This window comes from Panthera uncia, assembly GCF_023721935.1.
Source record: "Panthera uncia isolate 11264 chromosome D3 unlocalized genomic scaffold, Puncia_PCG_1.0 HiC_scaffold_8, whole genome shotgun sequence".
In the NCBI taxonomy this organism is placed as follows: domain Eukaryota; kingdom Metazoa; phylum Chordata; class Mammalia; order Carnivora; family Felidae; genus Panthera; species Panthera uncia.
In genome coordinates this window covers 85,002,279-85,008,504 of record NW_026057586.1, presented here as the reverse complement: position 1 = coordinate 85,008,504, position 6,226 = coordinate 85,002,279, and positions in this window count along the sequence as shown.

The following is a 6,226-nucleotide window of genomic DNA, read 5'->3' as shown; positions in this document are numbered from 1 at the left end:
TAAGAAACAGTGGGAGGTGAGGGGTGAGGTAATGACTCCCATGTGGTGGGGGGAAGGGGGAGAGCTAAGTGTGGCTGCTGTGCCTAGAACAGGAAGTCTCATGACAGCATGGGGCTTGTCTTCCTTTGGTGCCCCTAGAATAGCGTCTGGCACTTAGGAGACTCTCAAATATTTGTTGAATAAAGGGAAGAGAAATCCCACATGATCTTCTCAAGAGACGCAGAAAAACACACTTGACAAAATCCAACTCTCATGATAAAAACACTCAACAGACTAGTGATAGAAGAGACATTCCTCCACCTGATAAAGGGCATCTATGAAAAGTCCACAGTGAACATCATACGTAGTGATGAAACACTGAAATCTTTCCCCCTAAATCGGAAACAAGACAAGGATGTCTGTTCTCATCACCTATGCCCAAATTGTTCTTGAGATTCTAGTTAAGGCAATTAGGCAAGAAAGGGAAAAATGAAAGACATCCCACTTGGAAAGGAAGAAGTAAAACTCTTTACAGATGACATGATCTTATGTACAGAAAATCCTAGAGAAACCACATAGACACAAGCAAGTCAGTTCAAAGAGTAAGTTCCAAAGAGTAAGAGCCAAAGACTAAGTTCAGGGAAGTTGCAGGATACACGACAACACACAAAAATCAGTTGTATTTGTATACGCTAGCAGCGAACAATCCAAAATCAAGAAGACAAGTCCATTTTCAACAGCATCAAAAATAGTGAAATACTCAGGAATAATTTTAACCAAAGAATTACAAGACTTGAACACTGTGAACTATAAAACATTGCTGAAATCAAAGGGAAAAAACCCAAGTGTAAAGACTTCCTGCGTTCGTGGGCTGGAAGACATATGTTGCGATTAAGATGGCAATATGTCCTGGGGCGCCTGGGGGACTCAGTTGGGTCAGCGTCTGACTCCTGATTTTGGCTCAGGTCACATCTCAAGGTTCGTGGGTCGGGCTCCGTCCTGACTGCATGGAACCTGCTTGGGATCCTCTCTCTCTGTCCCTCTTCTGCTTGTGCTCACGCTCTCTCAAAATAAACAAACACTAAAAAAGAGGTAGCAATACTCCCGACTTTCATACACAGATTTAATACGAACCCTATCGGAATTCCAGTTGTTATTGGCTGATGGATTGATTGATTGATTGCAAAAATGGACAAGCCGATTCTAAAACTTGTATGGAATTACAAGGAACCCAGAATAGTCAAAACAAGCTTGAAAAAGAAAAAGGTGGAGTGCTCACCCTTCCTAAATTCAAAGCTGACTTCGCCCTACCCAAGGCCAGGGTGATCGAAGCAGTGCCATTTTGGTTTAAGGATAGAAAAATGTGGTGTCTGGGTGGCTCAATCGGTTGGGCTTCTGACTTCAGCTCAGGTGATGATCTCGAGGTCCATGAGTTCGAGCCCCGTGTCAGACTCTGTGCTGACAGCTCAGAGCCTGGAGTCTGCTTCTGATTCTGTGTCTGCCTCTCTCTCTGCCCCTCCGCTGCTCACACTCTGTCTCTCTCTCAAAAATAAACATAAATTTAAAAAAAATTTTTGATTAAAAAAATATATATATATAGGTCAATGGAACAGAATTGAGAGTCCAGAAATAAACCCTCACATTTATCATCTATTGATTTTCAACAAGGCTGTCAAGACGGTTCAATGGGGAAAAATAGTCTTTTCAATCAATGGTACTGGACCAACTAGATACACACATACAAAGAATGAACTTGGACCCCCCCTCACACCATACACAAAAAAATAATTTAAAGATGGGTTAAACACCTAAACGTAAGAACAAAACCTATAAAACTCGTTGAAGGAAGTGTAGGTGAAAATCTCCATGACCTTGGAATTGATAGGACGCCAAAAGTACAAGCAAAGCAAAGGTGAAAAAAAATAGATAAATCAGACCTCAAATTAAGAATCTGTGTGTGTCCAAGGACAGTATCAAGATAATGAAAAAACAGGGGCGCCTGGGTGGCTCAGTTGGTTAAGCATCCGACTTCGGCTCAGGTCATGATCTTGCAGTCCGTGAGTTCGAGCCCCGTGTCGGGCTCTGGGCTGATGGCTCAGAGCCTAGAGCCTGCTTCCGATTCTGTGTCTCTCTCTGACCCTCTCTCTGACCCTCCCCCGTTCATGCTCTGTCTCTGTCTCAAAAATAAATAAACGTTAAAAAAAAAAAAAAAGATAATGAAAAAACAGGGACGCCTGGGTAGCTCGGTCAGTTCAGTGTCCAACTCTTGATTTTGGCTCAGGCCATGATCTGGAGGTTTATAGGTTCGAGCCCTGTGCTGTCAGTGCAGAGCCTGCTTTGGAATTCTCTCTCTCTCTCTCTCTCTCTCTCTCTCTCTCGCTGCCCCTCCCCCACTCATGGGCGCACTCTCTGTCTCTCAAACTAAATAAATAAACTAAAAAAAAAAAAAGAAAGAAAGAAAATGAAAAGACAACCCACAGAATGGAAGAAACTATTTACAATTTGTATATCTGAGAAGAAACTGGTTTCCAGAATACATAAAAGAATTAAGTTTGAGCCCCACATTGGGTGTAGAGAGTACTTAAAAATAAAATCTTAAAAAAAAAAAAAAAGCATTAAAGGGGTGCCTGGTGGATCAGTTGGTTAAGCGTCCAACTTTGGCTCAGGTCATGACCTCACTGTTCGTGGGTTCGAGCCCCGCTTTGGACTCTGTGCTGACAGCTCAGAGCCTGGAGCCTGCTTCCAATTCTGTGTCTCCCTCTCTCTCTGCCCCTCCTCTGCTCACGCTCTGTTTCTCTTCTCTCTCTCTCAAAAATAAATAAATGTTAAAAAAAAAAAAAACATAAAAAATGGGCAAAGGATCAGAATAGACATTTTTCCAAAGAAGATATACAAATGGCTGGGGAGCACAGGAAAAGATGTTCGACATCACTATTTGTTAGGGAGAGATGTCAGTCAGTCATGAGATACCAGTCTGTACTCACTAGGAAGCCTTAAAAAAAAAAAAAGGCAGAAAATAAAAATGTTGGTGAAGACGTGGAGATACTGGGCCACTTAACGCATCACTGGTGGGAGGGGGAAATAGCACAGACACTATGGAAAGCAGTCTGATAGTGTCTCAAAAAATGAAACGGAGTTACCACATGGCCTAGGGATTCCATTCCTGGGTATAGATCCCAGAGGATTGGAAACATGTCCACACAGACACTTGCACACCCATGTTTCCAGCCGCCCTATTCACAAGAGCCAGAAAGTGGAAAGAATCCAGATGTACCTCAACGGGTAAGGAGGTAAACGAAATGTAGTTTATCTATACAGTCGAATATTAGTCAGCCATGAAAAGGAACAGAGTACTGGTATGTTTTACAACATGGATGAACCTTGAGAACATCATGCCAAGTGAAAGAAGCCAGGGGCAAAAGGTCATGTATTGTATAATTCCATTTATTTTTATTTATTTATTTATTTATTTATTTAATGTTTATTTATCTTGAGAGAGAGTGAGCAGGGGAGGGGCAGAAAGAGAGGGAGACGGAGAATCCCATGTAGGCTCCCCGTTGTCAGCGCACAGCCCGATGTGGGGCTCAGACTCTTACGGTGAGATCATGACCGGAGCTGAAATCAAGAAGCAGACACTCAACTGGCTGAACCACCCAGGCGGCCCTCTATAATCCTATTTATATGAAGTGTCGAGCATACGTGACTTCGTAGAGACAGAATTTAGGTTACTGGTTGCCTAAAGCCAGGGGTAGTGAGAAATGAGGAGTGACAGCCATTGGGTGTCTTTTGGGGGTGACAAAAATGTCCTAGAATTAGGTACTGATGATGGCTGCACAACTGTGAGTATACCAAAACCAGCAAATTGTAAATTACCAGTCAATTATTTTAAAGGGGGAAATTTTGTGCTAAGGAAATTATACGTCAATTAAAAACAAAAGGAGGGGGGCGCCTCGGTGGCTCGGTCAGTTAAGTGTCTGATTTTGGCTCAGGTCATGATCTCACAGCCTGTGGGTTGGGGCCCCGCGTCGGCCTCTGTGCTGACAGCTCAGAGCCTGGAGCCCGCTTCGGATTCTGTGTCTCCCTCTCTCTCTGCCCCTCCCTCGCTCACGATCTGTCTCTCTCTGACTTTCGAAAATAGATTAACATTAACAAAAGTTAACATCGAAAGAGAATAGCCCAGACCATTTGTCGGAGGGATGGGGCAGATCGCTGAGAATCAGGTTCTTGTGCCAAGGAAGACACAAACAGTTAATGGGTGGAGCCAGTACCCAGGTGTGTGTGCTTTGTGAGCTCTGTGCTTGCAGCTTCTAGCCCTGCACTGTCCAATAGGAAAACCGCTAACTCTCGTGGGTATTGCACACTTGAACTGCGGCTAGTCCAGGGCCGCCTGGGTGGCTCAGTCACTTAAGCATCCGGCTTCGGCTCAGGTCATAATCTTGTGGTTCATGGGTTCAAGCCCTGTGTCGGGCTCTGTCCTCACAGCGCAGAGCCTGGAGCTTGCTTCAGATTCTGTATCTCCCTCTCTCTCTGCCCCTCCCCTGCTCACGCTCTGTCTCTCTCTCTAAAATAAACATTAAAAATTTTTTTTTAATAAAAAAAAAAAGAAATGTGGCTAGTTTGAATTAAGATGTCCTATGAGTGTACAATACACGCTAGGTTTTGAAGACGGTAAGATGAAAAGAATATAAAGTACCTTAATTTATGTTCATGATATAATCAAATCATTCTGCTCAAGACATATTGGGTTAAGTATATGATCAGTTTTGCCAGTGTCTTTTACTTTCTAAACTGCGACCACTGAAAAATTGAAAATGATGTTTGTGGCTCGCATTTATATTTCTATTGAACAGTGCTACCCTGTGGGACCCTGGGGCAGCAAAGGAGAGGGTGACATCAATTCATTCACTAAGTAAAATTTCACTGAGCACCCTTGGCTGAACTAGCTTAAAGCTGATCACCGGGGGCACTGCTTAAGCTGGAGAGGGGGTATCACCTTCACTTTAAAAAAAAATGTTGGGGCGCCTGGACGGTTCAGTTGGCCAAGTGTCTGACTTGGACTCAGGTCATGATTTCACAGTCTGTGGGTCTATGGGTTTGAGCCCCGCGTCCGGCTCTGTGCTGACAGGTCAGAGCCTGGAGCCGGCTTCGGATTCTGGGTCTCCCTCTCTCTCTGCCTCTCCCCAGCATGTGCTCTCTCTAATAATAAATAAATAAACTAAAAAAATATATAAATAAACATTAAAAAAAATTATTCTTTTTAAGTAGGCTCCACGCCCAACCTGGAGTTTGAACTCATGACCCTGACATCAAGAGTCAATACTCTGCGGACGGAGCCAGCCAGGTGCCTGTCACCCACGCACTTTTAATCCTAAAGGGAAGGAAGGAAGGCATGTGTGGTATCCCCTCCCTCCAGGCAGAGAATTTGACGCGTTCCTCACTAGATCCAGATGTGCCTGAAGGTCTGTGACTAATGAAAAAATCTGCAAGGCATGGCGATTAAAAATGGCAGAAAAGGGTGGGCATCTTGTGTATTTTGACGCACTTTACTATTTAAGCTGAACCCCAAGAAGCAGTACCTTCAAAAGCTTAGTCATCTAATCCAAGATATATATTTGATATGTTTCAGCCAGACCTGAGGATGGGCTGGAGGGGTAGGCGTTGAAGGAGAACCAAAAATTGTAATGCAAACTCCAGAAGAGTAGCAACGTCAAATTCATCCTCCTTGGCGCCTGGACAGCTGCCAGGCACACAGTAGGCGCTTCTCGAATACCTGACTGAGGTAAGATGTACAGTTACGTGAATTAAAGAGTGAATTTTCCAGAAAAGAGGCCTTTGGCTTTCGTCAGAATCCAAGGAGACTCGCAGGCCCCCAAGGAGTTAAAAACCACTTAATACAGACAGGGACACGAAATTTATTTGAAATCAATGTCAAGAATTGGTTGTTCTTATTCTGGGGAATGGCCAGACTTCGGCGTCTGGAATGATCTACGTGCTTAAAAATACCACTCGCCACCATTTTCTCCAGGTAATTTTCCATCCCTGCCCCCACAGTCAAGGGGGAAAAAAGTAATTCTGAAATCCTACCTCGCTATTTAAAAAAAAAAAAAAAAAAGAAAGAAAGAAAGAAAGAAAGGAAGGAAGAAAGAAACGAAGCAGTAAAATCGCGACTATCCAGACACAAGGAGAGCCTCGAAGAAGAAAGGGACCCACGCGGGCCTCGGGCGCCGCCGGGACCCAGCCCCCCAAA